The sequence below is a fragment of the Monodon monoceros genome, unplaced genomic scaffold (assembly GCF_005190385.1).
Source record: "Monodon monoceros isolate NGI ecotype Baffin Bay Population unplaced genomic scaffold, NGI_Narwhal_1 Super_Scaffold_6, whole genome shotgun sequence".
In the NCBI taxonomy this organism is placed as follows: Eukaryota; Metazoa; Chordata; class Mammalia; order Artiodactyla; family Monodontidae; genus Monodon; species Monodon monoceros.
The window spans coordinates 43,722,409-43,742,495 of record NW_021703783.1 but is presented as its reverse complement, the minus strand read 5'-3'; the positions used below and the strand labels follow the sequence as shown (position 1 = coordinate 43,742,495).

Below are 20,087 nucleotides of genomic sequence, written 5' to 3'. Positions count from 1 at the left end.
AGTTCCAGGAAAAGGAGGAGTGACCAGCAACCAATGAAGATCGTTGGGTAAATGCCCCAGCCTCCCGCCTATGGAGGGACAATTCGGATGTCCTTCAGAGGGTCCCCAGCAGGACTAAGCCCCAGTGCAACAAGCTCAAAAGTACACCCTTTATTGGCTTGTCTTCCTTTCCTGTTTCATTCTCCCAACTCTACCCTCTCTTCTCCCTCTCCTCTGCTCCCTGGGATCCCCTCTCACGGAAACCTCTCATGGAAACATTAGCATTTGAGTCCTTTCTCAGATTCTGCTTTCAGTGAAATCCAAACTCCAAACAGACCAGTTGTGTTTCTCATCTCTTTCTGTTTTTCAAGGAGAGAACAAGACTTTCCCTTACATCTCATTGTCCAGAACTGGACCATGTAATTGCCCACGTGTAAACTACTCATGAGCACAAGGGAAGGGGATGATTGTGATTGGCTTAGACCAGTCATGACCCATTCCCTGGGGCTGGGCACAGCATCCATTGAGAACATCAAGCTACATCCCAGCTCCATCTCCAAACCATCACGACTCCCATGACGAATGAGTGCGGGGGCCCCTCACAAGGACGGCACATCTTAACCCCTGCACGACCCGCCCCACAAGCTGCACCAACCACAGCTCTGCACTGCTGGATGTTCGGTTCACACCTCCGCTCTGCATGTCACCATACTAAGTGCTGGGGGCCAGAATACAAGCAGCGCAAAATAGAATTCCTGACCTGAAGGGCTGTATCATCTAGACACATTACACACACAGGACTATGGCGCAAACATAAGGAGAACAGCACAGTTGATTCTACATCACAGAGAGAAGCATTATCAGTCAGAATAGACTCGTTTATGCTGAAGAAACAAGCACCCCCTCCAATTTATTTCTCCCACACTTATTTAGCCCTCACGCTGGACAGGAGGTTCTGCTCCATAGCATCACGCTCATGCCAGAACCCAGCCTGACAGAGCAGCAGATATCTGGATATTGCTGAGCCAGAGGGAAAGAGAGCTTGGGAGGATTTTGAATTAGCAATTGAATTCTTGGCTCAGAAGTGAAATGTGTGACTTCCACTTACAACCCATTGGCTAAAACTGGTCACATGGCCCCATCCAACCTCAGAGAGCCAAGGAAGTGAGAGCCCGCCATATGCCAGAAGACAGAGAGACAGATATTCGGTGAACGGTGCAAAGACTTCCAGAAAGCATGAAGGAAGAATGACGCTCGAACCGCGCTTTGAAAAATAATTTAGTCTTTAATAGATGAAGTTAGGGGAGAGGTGGGAGGACCTGCCAAACAGAGAGCTGCACAGGAGAAGACACGGAGGTCTGAAAGTGCCTGGCCAGTGTGACCAAAGCCTGGCTTCACCAGGGGTGAAGATCAGGCTGGGATTGGGACTGGGCAGAAAGGCTGAGTTTAGACTGTGAAGGGCTTTGTGTATCATACTAAGGGTTTTATACTCCTATAGGTTATTGGCAGTAGGGAGTTACCGAAAGATTTTTAAGCAGTAAGTAAGTAAGTAACATGATCTGATCTGTGTTCTGGGAGGATAACTTTGGCAGCAAAATGGGAAGGAGACTGGAAGGGAGAGAGACCAAAGGCTGGGAGACTATAGGAGGAGGCTGTCATAATAGTCCAGGAGAGCAATAAGGTGGACTTGAAGCAAGGGAAGAGCTGGAAGGATGCACAGGAAGAGACAGATGGAAGAGACACTTCCCATCTAGGAAGGATCACTGCCTTTTTTATACAAGAGCATAGAAAATAGTTGACCAACCCCCCAGAGACCATCACTCAGCTTTTTTTTTTTTTTTTTTTTTTTGGCCGCGCTGCATGGCACGTGGGATCTTAGTTCCCCAACCAGGGATCAAACCCGCACCCCCTGCATTGGAAGCCCAAAGTCTTAACCACTGGGCCGCCAAGGAAGTCCCATCACCCTGCTTTAACTGTCATCGACACATGGTGGATTGCCCATTCTGCCTCATCTATGCCCCAGCACCCACTTCAGTCCACTCAATTATTTTAAAGCAAATCCCAACTACCATATTATTTCATCTGTAATTTCTTCCGTATATACCCTAAAAGATAAAGACTCTTTTTAAGAGTAACTACAATACCATTATCACACCTAAAAAATTAGCGACAATTACTTAACATTATTGAATATCCAGCCAATAGCAAAATTTCCCTGATGGTCTCTTTTTCTTCTCCCAGTCGGTTTGTCTGAATCAGGATCCAAATAAGGTCCACACATTCCATTTGCTTCTCCCTCTTTCTCTCTCTCATCATTTACCAGTTGAGGATTCTGGGTCATTTTTCCTATAGAATTTCTGAAATTCTGGATCTAAAATTTCTCCCCTTTGAACAGAAGCAGAGGGAAGAGAAGGGAAGAGGGAAGGGGGCCATTATTTATACAACACCTACTATATGGCAGGCAGTGGGTGGGCTCTTTAGGAAGTTGATCTCATTTAATCCCCACCTCAACCCTCTGAGGTGAGTACTCATTCTCACTGCTTTGACAGATGAAGAAACTGGAGCTCAGAGATGTTAAGCAACCCGCCCAACTCACAAAGCCAGAAAATGAAGGAGCCAGGTTGGAACCTGGTTCTATCTGACTCCAGAGCCCCTTCTCTTTCCACTGCCCCAGGGTGGGGAAGGGACCTGACCCACAAGTGGCAGTCGGGAAGGAAACCTAGCTATCCTGACTCCTGAGGTAACTTTCGTATTAGTAATAGATACTGTGACTTCAGATGTGCCAGGTACCTTAATACATCACAAGGACCTAAATGATAGACGCATTATTATCTCCACTTTACAGGTGGGGAAACTGAGGCCCAGAAGGGTCGGTGGCTTGTCCCCGGCACTGCAGTTGGTGAGCAGAGCCAGGGTTCACCCCCAGGTTGGTCTGATGGCAGAGCCTGAGATTCGCACCACTGCCCTCTGTAGCTCTCCTCGTGAATGGTTCCAGCCTCCCTGGTGGCCTGGCAGGATGGAGCTGCGTGCCGAGGCAGGGGTCAGCAGGCCGCCTTTCCTGTCTGGAGTCTGGAGAATGAGGTCTCACTATTGGCCCAGAGTGGATCTACTCCCTCTGCCACATGCCCCAACCAGGGATGGCATAGGCTCAGCTCACACAGCAGTGAGGCAGTGAGGGAGGGCTGGCTGCGCGGTCCCATCCATCTCTGTGGCATGGACTCCCTCCTAGAGCTTTCTCACGAGGCCCTGCTCCCTGGTTTGGCAGAGCAAGGATCCAGGTGGAGCCCACTCAAAGGGGAGATGGAGGCCACGCCGGGGAAGCCCTGCGAGCCCTCTTCCTCCCCAGAGCTGTCACGGACAATTGAGAGAAAAACCGGGACGTTCTCCCCCACCAGGGTATTTTGTATGCTTTACACTTGCTGCTGCGTTTCCTTCATCTAAAAGCTCTAAAATTTCAAATAAAAAGGTACAATGAAAGCATCAGCAGGATAAATAGCCACAGAGATCTGAGCTGAAACCCTGCAAGCTTTATTCACATCTTTAGAAAAACTCTGAAGGCTCCTAGTAGCAGCTGCAGTACAAAGCCTCACACTTTAATTCTAAGGCTGCCAGAAATAGGTCTGTCAGGCCTGAAATATCACTGCATTTCATTACTCTTAAATGTGCATTACCATCTCTGCCTCATTACCAGCTGGGGGGTATTCTCCAGACCAACTCCAGAGAGAACCGGGAATCTGGGACTTGTGGGGAAGGGGAAGATTGTGCTGGAGCTAGAACATGGGGATAGGAGGGGAGACCCAGAGGCTTAAAGCCTCACAAGGACACAGATGAGACGGAGACCCACGGAAGTGGAGGATGCTGTATTTAACGTGTCCCCATCAGGCAGGCACTTGGGAGAGTCTGATGTCACCAACCTGGGCGGTGAAGCCGGGAGGAGACAGGGAAGAGGCAGGCTGCTGGGGTGCCAGTGAGGACTGGCTGCTGAGCAAAGAATGGGGCCTGAAGTGGTGCGTAAAGGGCACCGAGGCCTTCATGCCTGGCGGCAGGTAGGAGCTAGTCAAAGGCAGATTAGGCCATCAAGGCCTGGGGAATCTGAAATCACAGGCACAAAGCAGCCAATGAAAATTCCTGGAGGGAGATGGCTGCTGGAGATTTGGAAGTTTGGAGCCTGGAGAAATCTGCATGTTTATAATAACACTGACACTCAGGGCAGCTCTGAATAATTCAGTAGGCACTGTGATCTCATTACAGTGCGTGTCCCTGGGGTACAAAGGGAGAGGGGCTGGATCGGCCCAGACGGGCGGCTGATGCCTGGCTCTCTGAAAGGGCATGACAGATGGGCCAGCGCTGGCCACCACCCAGTCACGCTTCGCACGATGATTGGTTTTCAAAGGAGGACAGGGTTTGTGAATGGAGCCAGCTTGTTGCTTGCTGCCTTCGAAAGGATGCTGCTGGGTCGCGTGGCCAGCCTGGGCCCCCTTGTGAATGGGGCATCACCGGTGGGTGGTGAACAAGCCAGAGGCGACTCCCCATCCCCTCCCCCTGTCCCTGATGAGGCTGAGGCAGAAGGAAGGGGGAGAAGTACCCTAACCCTTCTCTCTAATCCTCCATTGGTCTTTCTCTGTGCTAGCCCTATATCAGTTGGAATCAAGTTCAGTTGCATATAGAAAAAAAAAAAGTTAAGATGGAAGTTTCTTTTTCTCCCATGTAAAGAAGTCCAAACATAATCAGAGACCTAGAACCCTTGCATCTGCTAGTCTGGCATCCTTAGTCCTTACATGCCACTCCTGGCCTAACATGGTTGCTCACACTCCAATATCATATCCACATTCCAGCCATCAGAAGCGCAGGGCATATGCCAGCCCCCTTTTTTTTTTTTTTTTTTTGCAATTCCCCAGAAGCTGCCACACAAAAGCTTACACTTAACAGACCACAACTTAATTAGATGGTTACACCTAGCTGCAAGAGAGGCTGGGGGCTTCCCTGATTGCGCAGTGGTTAAGAATCCACCTGCCAATGCAGGGGACACAGGTTCGAGCCCTGGTCCAGGAAGATCCCACATGCTGCGGAGCAACTAAGCCCGTGCACCACAACTACAGAGCCTATGAGCCACAACTACTGAGCCCGCATGCCAACTATTGAAGCCCACGCACCCTAGAGCCTGTTCTCCACAACAAGAGAAGCCACCGCAATAAGAAACCCGCGCACTGCAACGAAAAGTAGTCCCCACTCACCGCAGCTAGAGAAAGCCCGCGTGCAGCAATGAAGACCCAACGCAGCCTAAAATAAATAAATAAAATTAATTAATTAAAAAATAAAAGATTAGGGCTGTTTTACCTATGGGCTTCTGTATCCAACACTTCTCATTTAAAAAAAAAAAGAAAAAGAGAGGCTGGGAAATGTGTTGTTTGTTTTCTCTGGCCATGTGTTTCCTGGCAGAGAATTCTCCATGGTTCTATTCCATTTCTGCGTATCTTGCAAGTGAAGCACTGACTGTCCTCCATTTTAGATTATCATTTCCAGGATACAGTGAACATCCATAGAAGGTATATAGTGCCTTCCTCTAGAGTGAAGGGCAAGCATACTTCCCATTATAAAAGATTTGGGTTCCCCAAGTTCGGGGTTCCTCTCCTGAAATGCAACTGACTGTGTGTCCTGACATCATCACTTGGCCATCCTTGTGAAGCCCTATGGGAACTGAGGTTGATACTCTTCTACTGCTATTGCTGTAATAAACTGCCCTTCATCTCTGACCAGGAGTCTCAGCTCCCCAGCAGCTATCACAGGGGCTCATTCGCTAGCTTGTAAATAGAATAAAAGCTCAGACCTTCACAATTCTCAACAGTGTTCAGCTGAGAATCAGGGTTTCTGTGGGGCGGTTACTAGAAACCTGCCACAGGTCCCTTCCAGCTGCGTAAACTATCCACATAGGTGTTTTCAGGTACCTCTGCCGCTCCCACAAGCAAACAGAAGCATCAGCCTTCAGATTAAACTCCAGCCACTTCCGGAACTCCAGCAGGTGCTGACACGTCCAAAGCTGGGGGGTGGGGTTAAAACAGTTGCTCGCCTCCTTGCCTCTGAGCATTCTCTCAGGGCCCCATGGACCTCCTCGTCCCCAGGTGGTCCATTCTCAGATTCCGGGAGGATGTTGAATCCTGCTCTGGCTCTGTGTCTGGAATGACATGGTGACCTTCCCTCAGTTCCCTGAACCAAACTGCCCTCCTTCTCCATCCCTCATGCCATTTCTTTCAGTGCCCCTCCTCTCCACTCCCCCACCCTCCCACCAATGTCTCCCAGGTCAGGGCCCCCTGACCCACCTGAGGGAGCTACAACCCTCAGTTGGCCTGTTCTGCAGCTGCCTCCCATCCCTAAGACAGCTCTCCTCTGGGCAGTGAAGCTGGGGGTCCAGCGAGCCCATCTGTGCAACACCCCATCCCCGGCCCCCACTCAAGACGCTCATCTGGGGCTTCCCTGGTGGCGCAGTGGTTAAGAATCCGCCTGCCGATGCAGGGAAACGGGTTCGAGCCCTGCTCTGGGAAGATCCCACGTGCCACGGAACAACTAAACTAAGCCCGTGCGCCACAACTACTGAACCTGCGCTCTAGAGCCCGTGCGCCGCAGCAAGAGAAAGCACCGCAATAAGAAGCCCGCGCACTGCAACGAAAAGTAGTCCCCACTCACCGCAGCTAGAGAAAGCCCATGGGCAGCAACGAAGACCCACGCAGCCAAAAATAAATAAATAAATAACATAAAACATAAAAGAGGGCTTCCCTGGTGGCGCAGTGGTTGAGAGTCCGCCTGCCGATGCAGGGGAGGCGAGTTCGTGCCCCGTCCGGGAGGATCCCACGTGCCGCGGAGCGGCTGGGCCCGTGAGCCATGGCCGCTGCGCCTGCGCGTCCGGAGCCTGTGCTCCGCAACGGGAGTGGCCACAACAGTGAGAGGCCAGCGTATCACAAAAAATAAAAAGAAAAGAAAAGAAAAAACGATGCTCATCTGTCTGATGAGCAGCCCCCTGAGCCTCTCTTCCCTTCCTCCTGCAAGCCAGGGCTCTGAAGTCACCCTTAACCCCTCTCACCTCTCACCACGGCCCCTGCCATCCAGTCACTAAGTCCTGCCTCCTAAGCTTCTCTGGCGTCTGTTCTCTCTGCCCCAAACCCACCGCCCTGGTTCACACCCCCATTGCTTCTTGTCTGGTTTCTCGTAGCAGCCACCTACCAGGTGCCCCTGAACTCCAGTCCAGGCTCCACAGAGTGCCCAAGTGACCATTCCAAGAAGTAAACTGACTCCTAGCCCTCACCCCCTGCTGAACAAGGTTCAAACGTCTTACCGTGGCACCTAAGCCCTGGCTGTTCCACCTGTCCCACTGGTCTCTCTAACCACCCTCTCCTAAACCACCTGAGGGTAAGCCACGCTGGGCTACCCTGCAGTTCCCCGAAAATGCCCTGCTCTCAAACACCCCTGCGCTTTCACACCTGCTCTCAATCCTTCTGGGAATGCCCTTCTTCACTCCTCTCCCTGCCCACTTTCTGGGCACCTACCACTTCCTATCCATCTTTCAAGACCCATCTCAAGCATGACCTCATTTGAGAAGCTGTCCCTATGGTCCTGCACAACCCCAGCAGCTGGGCTCTGCCCCCTTTCCTGCCACACAACTGTTCACACACATTATCTCCATTAGGGCATGTCCCCATGTACGCAATTATTTGTTCACATTGTCTCCTCCTCCAGATGGTAAGATCCTGGAGAGCAGACACCAGAATTGTTCATCTTTGTGACCCAGCCATGCTCCAAAAATCCTGGCTGACCAAATAAATGGATTGTCTCACTTCATTCATCTCTAATCCCAAGGCTCACTGGATGGTGAGCTGTGACCAAGTAACACAGCTCAAGAGAGAGGTCGCCCTGAGGGTTTCAGGCTGGAAGACGACTCCAGAACGGAGAAAGAGGAACAGTGAAGCCGGGGAGGGGTGTATGGGGGGTTGCCCCCTCATGAAGACCAAGGAATGGCAGCCAGATAGTGAGGGGCATAGAGAAGAGTCAGGTCCCAAAGGAAATGCAGACCTGGAGCAGCATGGCTATTCCCTGGCAGGTATGTGCATGGTGGAGGGAAGGGGGCAGGGAGGGGAGACCCAGTGGGGTCTGGATTTGAACCAGATGCTACCAGATCCAGCAGGCAGGCCCAGAAGGAATCCCTTAGCAGCACTCTCAGGAAATCCAGGGCTCAAGGTATTTCCTTGGCCCCCAGGACAGGGAGCTCAGTCCAGTGACAAGGGACACTCTCTCCTACCTCACTGCCAAGGAAAGAGACCCTACACAATGAGACCTGGCTCACATATTAAAAAGCTTCACACCCTAGGGACTTCCCTGGCCGTCCAGTGGTTAAGACTTTGCCTTCCAATGCAGGGGGTGTGGGTTCAATCCCTGGTCAGGAGCTAAGACCCCATGTGCCTCGGGACCAAAGAACCAAAACATAAAACGGGGGCAATGTTGTGGTACTTTCAACAGGGACTTTAAACATGGTCCACATTAAAAATTTTTTAAACTCTTAAAAAAAGAAAAAAAGCTTCACACCCTAAATGCAATGTGACATCCCTGATTGGATTTGGATTTTGGAACAGAAAAAGGACATGAGTGGAAAACATGAAATCCGCAAGAAGTCAATAGTTTGGTTAATAGTATTGCGCCAATGTTAATTTCTTCATTTTGACAAATGTACCACAGTTAGGGAAGTTGTTAACTTTAGGGGAAGCTAGGTAAAATGAAAAGTATTTGGGAACACTCTACACTATCTTGCAACTTTTCTGGAAGTCTAAACTTACTCCAAATATATTAAAATAAAACAAAACCCCCAAAACCTTTAAAACATAAGTTCAAGATTTAAGAGGCAGAAAAAGAGAGAAAGCAAAAGTTCAAAGGGAAGGTAAAGGTGCAGAAAGTGGGATATATGTTTAATTCTTAGTTAGAAATCTGAAGACCTTTGCTGTATGCATTTATCCACTCAACAAATATTTATTGAGCATCTACTATGTGCCAAGCATTGTTTTCAGAGTTGGGGTTACAGCAGTGAACAAAACAGAGCCAATCCCTGCCATCCTGGGGCTTACATTTTAGTGAGTCTAGACTCACTAGTCTACACTCTAGAGCTGAATCTGTTTGTCTAACCCCACTCCACCCTACAGGCTCCAACACTCAGCCCCCAGGACTGAAAAGCTGGGCCAGTTCCTCTCAGGGTCACATCAGGGTCCAGGAAGGGCTTGCTTTGACCAGCGAGAGTCAGGAGGCCTGAGGCGGCCCCGGATTGTGCGCCGAGTTGGGCTGCTTCTTGGCTTCTGACTAGAGATGGAACTACATGCCTGGCCTTTCTCATTTGTAACATGAGTAAAGCAGTAAGAAACCAACTTTCTCCCAGAGATATGCTTAAGTTCAGTGGGCATAATGTGTATTCAAAGGATAAAAGTGCTTGCATTAACACGATTGTTGTAAATATTTAGATTCAGACTAAGAAGTGGGTTAGGACCTCTCTTCTGTAGTTACTACAAACTCTCCTCCTTCCGTCGTCAAAGAACCTTCGCAACTGGGGTAAAAAATCGAGGCAAACATTGCGCGCTCAGCCAGGGTCAGGCCCACGCAGCAGCCGCTTGGTCCTTAGACAGTCCTGGTGCAGCGGGCAGCAAAGCGCGGAGCGTCCCCAGCCTGCGCCCGCCTCGGCTCCCGGGGGAAGGGCCGGCGGCTGTGGCGCCGCGCCCTGGACGGGGATCCGCGCCGACAGCGCCGCGACAGGTACCGGAGAGCGGACCGCACCCCTTAGGAGGCCCACACTGGCGATCCGCGCCGTGCCCCGCGAAGGGCCCAGCGCAAGCGGCCCGGGGCGCCTGGCCCCGGCCCAGCCGCCTTCGGAGGGAAAGTTGTTGCTCAACCCTGAGGAATGCGTAGCCGCAGCGGCGGCGGCGGGCGGAAGCGGCCGGAGATCACAGCGACGGCCGGCCGGGGACCGCGCTGGGGCGGCGCGCTGCAAACTTGGCCCCATGAAAACCCCGGGTGCGGCGCGCAAAGCTGGGCCGCCCCAGGCCCCAGCCGGCCCACGGCCTGGAGGTGACAACCACGCGGCCCGGTGGTGCAGCGCGGGGCTAGGATGGCCGGGCCGTTTGGGAAGGGCGGTGGCAGAGGCAGGCCCGAGGACAGAGGCAAGAACCTCCCACTGAGAACTCTAGGAAGGCAGAGGTTTTTGTCTTTTATGATCTCGATTAGTCCCCCCCCCCCCCGCAGAGTGCCATGAACAGAGTAGGCGCTCAATGAACAGTTTTGAAAGTGTGATCTAATCCCTCCTGGCCTCAGTTTCCTTCTCGGTGCAACAAACGGTTTGATCTCTGAGGCCCCTAGCAACTCTGAAATTCTAGGATGCTGAGATTAAATCCCATGTGTACTGCTGTGGTTTTGCTTTTAGTTTTTCAGGGACATTTTTAGTGCTACCCTTTATGATGTGCCAGGAGTGAATTTGACACCAGATGGCTTTTTTTTTTTTTTTTAAATAAGAAAGAAGACAAAGGGAGGGAAAAAAATATTTTCCAACTGGCAGTGCTGCCAGCATTTTGGAAGAGAATCCAGGGAGGCAAAGAGGAGCTGTTTCAGCCTGATTCTTCCTCCTCCCGCACACTCTGCCACCCTGGCCTCCACCAGAAATGGGGTAGATCAGATTGGAGCTTTTTATAGATGAGGCGAAGGGAACATCATCACAGGAAGCTCCACCCCGAGTGAGGGCTTGCTTTGTCCTCTCCTGCTCTCACAGGGGACTGGCCCCTGAGCCACAGGGGCACGGATTCCAGCTACAGGCAGGGCTCCGGCTACAAGCTGACCCTGGCGTTAATTAGAAGAACAGAGAGACACCTAGCAAATCAAAAGCTAGCGTTCCCCGCCTGGGGAACATTGAGGAAGAAGAGCCCAAATGGCAGTGTCTCTTCCGGAATTCCTCTCTTGGATCCCAGCTCCTTCTCCTCACACAGGGAGGAGGGGAACTGGTCCTTGCTCAGAATGGCCTCTAGCTCAGTTCTTAATATTGTGGCAAGGAGAAGGGAAATTCCTAGAATGAGCCAGTTTGGCAGTGTGGACTGTGGTGTCAAACGGGGATGGACACCTGCAGTCACACGGCTTGGGTTCAAATCTTGGCTGCACGACCCACTAGTTGTTTGATTAGGACAGTGACTTTGCTTCTCTGTGCCTTAGTTTCTTCCACTGTAAAATGGAATAAACCGCCCCCCGCCCCCCTCCGCCGCCCTTGAAGGATTGTTGTGTAGATTTAATGAGATAGCACAAGAAAATTGGTAGCGGTCTGCCTCTTCAACAGATCAACAAGGAACGCGTTCAATGTTTTTCTTATTTGTTCAGCTTCAGGATCCCCCAAACTAGGACCTCTTGCTGGATAGGCCCTTGAAGAGCCCCACTGTGGCACTGTCACCTCTGGGCAACTAATCCAGCTAACTGGTCCCTCCCATCTCCTCCTTCACATCCCCAGGAGACTGGAGGAAGGCAACACAGGACGAACAGAAATCATGCATCAGGCTCCAACTTGATGAATCACCTTAAAGGGATGGGGTGGGGGGAGCTCAGTCAGAAATAGGTCACCCTTAACCCTGGGGGAAGAAGGGAACAGTAGGTGAGGAGATGGGACCATTGGTGCTAGGCTGGGAGGGTGTCACCACTGCAGTAGAGAGTGAGGGGATTGTGATGGTCACCGTGGTATATAACCCTATGAGGTATCCTTGATTTTCTGCTGATAAATTGTTTTCTAGTTGTTTCAGATGCAGAGTTCTTGAATCCTTTACCAGCAAGCTCCTTGAGGTTGGGTTTTATCTTTCTGTTGTGGTATCCACCCCACAGAAACTCCCAGAAGCTACACAAAAAGTAAATACTCTGGAAGTGCTTATTGGCTTGGTTGAGCTGTTTGTTATGGACTAAAGGGGCGTGTGTGTGTGTGTGTGTGTGTGTGTGTGTGTGTGTGTGTCCATCCATCACCACCCCCACTCCCCCCCCCCCGGCCCCGCCCAAATTCATATGCTGAGATCTTAACTCCCAATGTGATGGTATTAGGAGGTGGGGCCTTTGGGTGGTGATTAGATCATAAGCCCTGATGAATGGAATTAGTGCCCTCTTAAAAGAGATCGCATAGAGCTCTCTTGCCCCTTCTGCCATGTGAGCACACAACTAGAAGCCAGCCATCTAAGGAACCAGGAAGCGGGCCCTCACCAGACGCTGACCCTTCCTGCACCTTGATCTGGAAATGGGAATGTGAAAAATAAATTTCTCTTGTTTATAAAGCCTCCTAGTCTATGGTATCATGTTATAGCAGTCTGAACTAAGACATGTTAAAACAGAGGAACAGGTTGGGACTCTAGACTGGAGGGACAAGAGGAGACACGTGGTAGCACCAGGGTCACCTGCTGGCCCCAAGTGTCTTTCTTTCAACCCACAGGCTCTCTCTCAAAATACTGCATTCAAACTTTTTCAGCCTCTAGAAAGTCAACGACACCTCGGTTCCCAGCCTGTCCTGTCACAGGGGAGCTAATGTCCAAGGCAGAGCCAGGAAAATACATGTCTTCAGCTATTCTGTCACTCCTGGCCTGAGTGAGAGCCTCCAAGGCAAGCTTTGCCGCCATGTCTTTCCCTTTCTGGAATTCCCAGCCAGGACAGAGCCAACTGCTGCTCCCTGAGACATTTTCTGGAATCTCCATATGGTTCTTCACGTAGCTGGCTCATTCCCACCCTTTGGGTCTCCTCTTCAGAGCAGACTTTCTGGACCTCCATCTATCAAAATTAACTACCCCCCTAAGATTACCTTCCATTACCTTATCCTGTTTATTGTGTTATTTACATGCTTATTGTCTCTCTGCTCCACTCAGACTGAAAGTTCCCTAAGAGCAGGGATCTTGTCTTCTGCTCATCACCACACCTTAGCCGCTTTCACAATGCCTGGTATATAGCAAGTGTCTACTTAATAACTGGTGGTCCCCTCTCAGAGTTATTCCCCTTCTCTCTAGCATTTTTAGTCAATTCTTATTTATGAGGTAATTCTTGTATCTTCAAAAGATGCATCAGTCTCCTTTATTTTGAAAACTTATCAATCGTACTCCTTAGCCATCAGCTTATTTTTTCCTCCTTCACCCCAGGCTACCAGGGAAAGATACTTGGCAGTGTCTTATGTGTCGGTTAGGACCTTTTGGTGGAAAGCAACAGAAGACCAACTAAAGGTGGCTTAAACAATGAACAGGTATATCATTTTTCGGGCTTCCCTGGTGGCGCAGTGGTTGAGAATCCGCCTGCCGATGCAGGGGATGCGCGTTCGTGCCCTGGTCCGGGAAGATCCCACATGCCGCGGAGCAGCTGGGCCCGTGAGCCATGGCCACTGAGCCTGCGCGTCCGGAGCCTGTGCTCCGCAGCGGGAGAGGCCACAACAGTGAGAGGCCCGTGTACCGAAGAAAAAAAAAAAAGTATATCATTTTTCAGAGGCACACAGGGTTGATTCCACCTTCAATAAGGTCAAGGTTCCAGTCAGCTTCTCTGTGATTCTGTGGAGACCCCTGGCCTAGTGGGCTTCCCATCTCATGTCTCATTGACCAGGGTTGTATCACATGCCTAGGCCTAAACCAATCACTGGCAAGGAGGCAGAAGCACCCTGATTGGCTGCTTAGATTTATCAACATTCAACTCCTGTGGCTGAGGGGGGTCCCCTTCCCTGAGTACAGGGCAGGTTAATTCCAGAACAAAATCAAGGCTTACCAGCCCAGAAAAAAAGGTAGGGAGTGGCTATTGAATCTGTGAGCTGCCCAATAACCTTCCAATCAACTGCTTTCCTGCTTAAGTTAGCCAGAGTTGGTTTCTGTGGCCTGTAACCACAGAATCCTGGCTGATGCAGCTCTGGGGCTGCACAGTGAGGAATGACAGAAGTGGCATTCATGGCCAGGAGGAGTGATGTCAGCACACAGCCGAGAGGTGGAATAGAACGGCCACACAAGGAGCAGGCGGGAAAGAGCTCTAAGACCCCGGAAACAGCCTGTGGGGTTTTGAGAGCTGCATGATTAGGGCTTAGAGCCAGAGGCTGTATACTTCAGGTGACTTTACTCTTATTGTACCCCCAGGCTATATAACCTGGGGAAGGTGGGTCACATGGAAGTTCAGTAAATATTGAAGTGGACTGAAGTGACCACCCTCCCTTTTAAAAACTCTATCCTTCCTCGGTGTCCAAGAGGCCATCCATGTAGATGACTGAAATGACTGGCCTTTCCCACCCACCGCGTTTCCTGCAGAAGACTTGAGCAATAACACAGCCCTTTCCCCCCACCTCACATCTCACCCTCCTCAGGGATGTGCCCGCTTGGTGGTTCTGCCCTGAGGGGCTCTCCCACCTCTGGACCCAAGACTCCACTGTCACTCCGACCTGCCTCACCTTCAAACCTGAGCCTCAGACCTGCCCTCTCTGACCTTAAAACTCCTTTCTTTCCCCTCCTCCTCTGGCTGCCCACTCCTCTGAGCCCGCTTTGAAGAACTTGGTTCAGCCCCTGGCACATAATCAACATCTGATTAGTGGTTATCAAGACTATCTCATCCTCTCCTGCCTCCTGGCCAATGGCCTGCCTCAAAGCCAGTCACTTTGTTGCCTCCCTCCTCCCCCCTACCCCCCCCATTCTAGAATGGCCCCCAGCCCCTCACTCTCTCCCTCCCAGCTAGGGGTTACTCCCTGCCTCTCACTACCTCCATCCCTGTTCCTTGCTGCCTTCTCTGCTGATTCTCAGTCTCACCTCACCCAGGCCTCACTGGGGCCCAGTAATCCTTGTTATCTCTGGGGGCCTCCCAATCAGGTTCCCACAGCAGCTCTTCTAAGCTCTGAAGCTCCTCTTCTCCCCTGCTCACCTCCTCCTACAGATAAGCCCCTCCCTCTCTGTCAGCAGGAGTGTCAGGCACAGACTGGCTCTACCGTCCACCTCAGGGAGACATCTCAGACTTGTGGTCACAAGATGGTGGAGTACAGCCCTTTCTGTCCCCCTTTTCTCTCAAAACATCACCCTCAAAACAAGGAGAATCAGAAACAGAAACCCAAACTTCACCTTCGACTAAACTAAGAGACATTAAGAATCCTGAACCAGGCTTCCCTGGTGGTGTAGTGGTTAAGAATCTGCCTGCCAATGCAGGGGACACAGGTTCAAGCCCTGGTCTGGGAAGATCTCACATACCGCAGAGCGACTAGGCCAGTGAGCCACAACTACTGAGCCTGCGCTTTAGAGCCCGCGAGCCACAACTGCTGAGGCCACGTGCCACAGCTACTGAAGCCTGTGCGCCTACAGCCCGTGCTCCGCAACAAGAGAAGCCACCGCAACGAGAAGCCTGCGCACTGCAATGAAGAATAGTTGCTCGCCGCAACTAGAGAAAGACCGCGCGCAGCAACGAAGACCCAATGCAGCCATAAATAAATAAATTTTTTTAAAAAAAAGAATCCTGAACTACATCGTATGAAAACAGAAAGTGTATGGGAGAGTGGCAAGAAAGGCAGGCCCAGAACATCCACAGGCATGTGCCCACGAGAAGCAAGTGGACACTCCCCTCAGAGAGGCTAGGAATTGGAAGGAGTGAGTAAACTAGAAGGCCGGGGTCTAAAAGCTGGGGGCTTGTTCAAAGACCTACTTAAAGTGCAATTTGATCGTCAGGAAACTCAGTGGTACCCAGCACAATGAAGTGATTTATTGTGTCCCCTTCCCCACTCATGCAGGAGACAGGAAGATCGATTCTGGAGATACAGTATTGAAACAGAGAGATTCTGGACTTTGCGGGGGGTCAGGGGGAGAAGAAGGAGTGGGATCAAAAGCTGAGGGAGGGGGCTTCCCTGGTGGCGCAGTGGTTGAGAGTCCGCCTACCGACGCAGGGGACACGGGTTCGTGCCCCGGTCCGGGAAGATCCCACATGCCACGGAGCGGCTGGGCCCGTGAGCCATGGCCACTGAGCCTGCGCGTCCAGAGCTTGTGCTCCGCAACGGGAGAGGCCACAACAGTGAGAGGCCCACGTACCGCAAAAAAAAAAAAAAAAAAAAAGCCGAGGGAGGGACTTCCCTGATGGTCCAGCGGTTGAGACTGCGCACTCCCAAAGCAGGGGGTCTAAGTTCAATCCCTGGTTAGGGAACTAGATCCTGCATGCTGCAACTAAAGATCCCACATGCCCCAACTAAAGATCCCACATGATGCAACAAAGATCCTGCGTGCTGCATCTAAGACCCGGCGCAGCCAAATAAATAAATATTAAAAAAGAAAGAAAGAAAAGAAGGAAGGAAGGAAGGAAGGAAGGGAAAGGAAAGGAAAAGAAAGAAAGTGAGGGTGGGATAAAATCATTTTAGGTAGGCAAAAGTCTCTAAACTGTTACCTCCCAGGCATTCTTTCTCAGGAAGCTACTGGAGGGTGTGCTTCATCCAAACAACGAAGTAAACCGAGGAAGAGGAAGACACTGGGTCCCTGAAAGAGGAAAAGGGCAAAGTGAATTCTTAATTACTGGCCATGAGAAGTCCCAGGGTGACAGGTGTGCTACAGGCCTCAAGAGCAACGCATCCAGAGAAAAGCAGAAGGATGGAGCACCACAGGACAAATGTCTCCAAGGAGAAACGAAACAGAACCAATAAGATTATATGACAGGTTTGGCCATATGCAAAACTGTACTGAGAAGGCGTTTTACAGAGCTGTTGAAGGGTGTGGGAAGATGGAGTCAGAGATTCAAAGAAAACCAAGCAAATAAAAAATGAGGCAATTAACTCCAGGAAAAACAAAAAAGTAGTACAAGAAAGGAAATGTAAACAGAGCACACAACAAAAAGTTATATTAGAAAAGGAAATGGAACCAGCATACTTGCCTCAAAAGTAAACAATATTTTCAAAGTCAATAATGAGATCACTGAACATGGATTTAACCCTAAATTGTGATATAAACATAATGGGAGTGGGAAGAGGGGAAGAGGCAAGGAAGAGAATCAAAATCCTCATCTACCAAGACAGGGAGTCGACAAATTAGATAAATGAACCCAGAATGGCAGTACATATATTATTTAGAAATAAGGAAGGAAATACCAGAAGACACAGCTAAACGAGTTGAAAGCGGTTGCCCCTGGGGAGTAGGATTAAAATTGGGAGAAAGGCCAGTGGGACTTCTGTGTTTATTCCAAGCCCTTTAGAATGACTTGATTTGTAAGCAATGTGTTTGTATTAGCTCGATAAAAAAAATATTAATTTTATAAAGCAACTATAAAAGGAGGTGTCACATCCTCCACTACAGAATGCCTGAGGAACTCCGTAGACTCAGAGGAGCAAGGGTCTCCCCAGCCTCATCCCCTCCCAGATGGGCCTTACTCATCAGCTCAGCCCTCTTCTCCCAGATGCACCCCCTCCATCTCCTCCTGTTCTGTCAGCCATTCGCAGGGTGGCTGTACTCCACGGTCCAGAACGAGCTTCTGGGACTTCGCATGCACCGTGCGTGCCCTCTACCTGGAAGGTTACTCTTTCCTATTCCACTCTCACCCCAACCTATATAGGATAGTTTAAACTTCAGCCCTCGGCAGAGATAACACTTACTCCATAGCCATCCTCCTTCCCAACCTAGTCTGGGCTAAATGCTCTTCCTCTGTGTTTTCCTACAACTCTGCGTCCCCACTGTCGCTCTTAGCACACCGCTCTGTAAATGCCCCTCACTTGTTTAGCTTTCCCACTAGACTGTAAGCTCGATGAGGACAGGAATTCATTCTTAATCACTCTAGCTCCAGGTCAGGGCCTGTGACTAGTAAAATAGCCAATGATCATGCCAATGGCTAAACACGTGATTCACATTTAGTAAGGGCTCAATAAAGATTTGAAAGAGTAATACATATTTAGACGCAGACCTCCCCCTCCATCCAAAATATGCCTCCCTCCTGGCATCTCCATTCTACCCTCCATACTCTCCCTCTCCTACAAGGTCAAACTTCTCAGGCAAGTTGGCTGTGGCCAGTGCCTCAACTTCCAGTCTACCCACTCCCGCCTTGACCTCATAAAGCAGCCAAGGCCCCTTCACGGGACCAGGTTCAGCTCCAGTAAAGGGATTTCCAACTGAGTTCACACTAAAATTGACGGAGCACTTTAGAGACTGTCTGCACAGCCCGGAAGGAAAGCACACCCCTCTTAGTTCTCTTGTCCCCGGGGCCCAAAGTACAGCTCTCAGAGGTCAGGCTGGGTCCCAGGCTACGCAGAGGGGACACAGTTAGCTCTGGACTTGGGCCTAACAAAGACCCGTCTTGGCATAAACTAAGCCAGTCTCTCACCTCCCTATCCATTTTGCCTTGGTGACTCCCGGCCAGTGTTTCCAGTGGGAAAGGCGTGAGCCCCCTGCCTGGGTGCAGGGAGGCCTGGAGGTAAGAAGCGTGAGTACTCAGCATGGGCCAGGCACACAGTAGGCGCTGGAGGGTAAAAATCCGCCTTGCATCACTCCCCAAACGAAGCTGGCCTCCAAGAGGCCTGGGGAGAAGGCACCAGGATCCGCTTCACTGCAAAGCCTCTAGGTCGCCAGCCTAGGTCAGGGGCGTCCTGCCGCCCCACCCCCATCGCGCCACGTGACCTCAAAGGGCCGTCCGGGGTTTGGAATGCGGCAACCTCTGCTTTGCCCCCAGAGGGGCCGGCGGAGCGGCTGCGGAGGGAGAGAGGGAGGGAAGAGGGAGGGAGAAAGAAGTGGCCGCACCCGCGGCTCGGAGGACTGGAGGGGTGGGGGGGGGGCGCAGGAGGGGGCCCTTCTCTCCTTTCCTCAGTGCGAGCGCTGGGGGAGCGAGGGAAGGAGGTGGTTTGGCTTCGTCCAGGAAACCTGTAAATACGGGCCGAGAAACTCGATCTACTCCTGTCGCTTCCCTATTTAGGAGAAGGGACGGAGCCAGGCGATTAGTGGCTCCTGGGGGCGCAGGTCACGTGGCCTCTCAGGACTAGGTGGGGGGAGGGGAGGCAGTGCTCCCGAGGAACCGGGATCTAGGGAGGCCGAAATCCCGGCCAGGCCCGGCGGCTCCTGTCCCAAATAGTTTCATTTGTCCTTATCTTACACGCTCACATACTGCCTGTGGGGTGGGAGGGTCGAGGGCGTACCCTGCTGCGGGTTCGTCCACGGCACGCGCCCTTTCTGAGTGCTGGGCGAGGTGTGTCTGTCGGTTTCACCAAGCCTCGGTCGGCTCCCGCCTCGTTTGCAAAGCCCGGGTTAGATGTGACCAGACTTCCGAGTTCCAGACTCTTGTGCCTGTGGTGGCCGTCAGGCTCCGAGGCTCCGCTCCGGGTCTGGGACTCCCTGTCCTGGGTGGTGGAGAAAGTGTCTAGGAGGCTGGCGTTCTGCCTCCGAGCTTCCCTGGCTCACTGGCCCGGGAGACCGGCAGTGCCCGGGGAGGAAAGTGCCCAGCGGGACTGGCTTCCAACAGAGCCTACTGTTTGCCACTCTGTGAGGGCATGAGGGGAGCGGAGGAAAAAAGACAGTGCCTGCCCTCAAAGGAGCTTACTCTGGAGTGGGGGCAACAGTCAAGTAAACCAGAATGAAAATACAGGAGCACAGAGAAGCATCTAAGTTCCGCTTGGGACCTGGGAGGATTTGAGGAAGAGGTGGCACTTGAATTGTATTTTAAAGGTTGAGGAGTCATCACACACCGGAGGGGGAAGGGCACGCAGGCAGAAAGACCGGCCTTTGCAAAAGCGTGGAAGCACACGGTGCCAAAGGATCACAGGTGCCTCTTTCCTCCGGACAGAATCACGGGTGAGTGTGGGGAAGGTGTGCGAGATGGGTGGGATAAGCCACCAGGAGCCAGAGCCAGGCATCTGTGCTTGTTCTGAAAGTCGTGGGGAACTGCTGAATCATTCCATATAGCCAGGATCAGATTTGCATCATCTTCTAGGAGAGCTGGGGATGGGTTTGGATTTGGGCCCTAGAGGAGGAGAGAGCTTGATGCCAGCGTCCCCTGAGAGAGTGGTAGTGGGAATGGGGAGAATGAAAAGGCCTGACGAATACTTGCGAGGGGAAGAGCCACTTGGCCTCAGGATGGATTGTGGGGGTGGGTGTGAGTGGGGAGGAGGAGTCCTGGGTGACCTCAGG

The 20,087-nt window shown here is 51.5% G+C and overlaps 1 long non-coding RNA gene across 1 annotated transcript; it reads right to left on the bottom strand.

Moving 5' to 3' along the window:
• Positions 1-6,060: 6,060 nt before the first annotated feature.
• Positions 6,061-18,413, bottom strand: LOC114885826. The gene is made up of 3 exons (XR_003791189.1): positions 18,295-18,413; positions 16,378-16,466; positions 6,061-6,151 (listed from the first exon to the last, which is right to left on the bottom strand). It is a non-coding gene; the product is annotated as an uncharacterized LOC114885826 (long non-coding RNA).
• Positions 18,414-20,087: the final 1,674 nt, after the last annotated feature.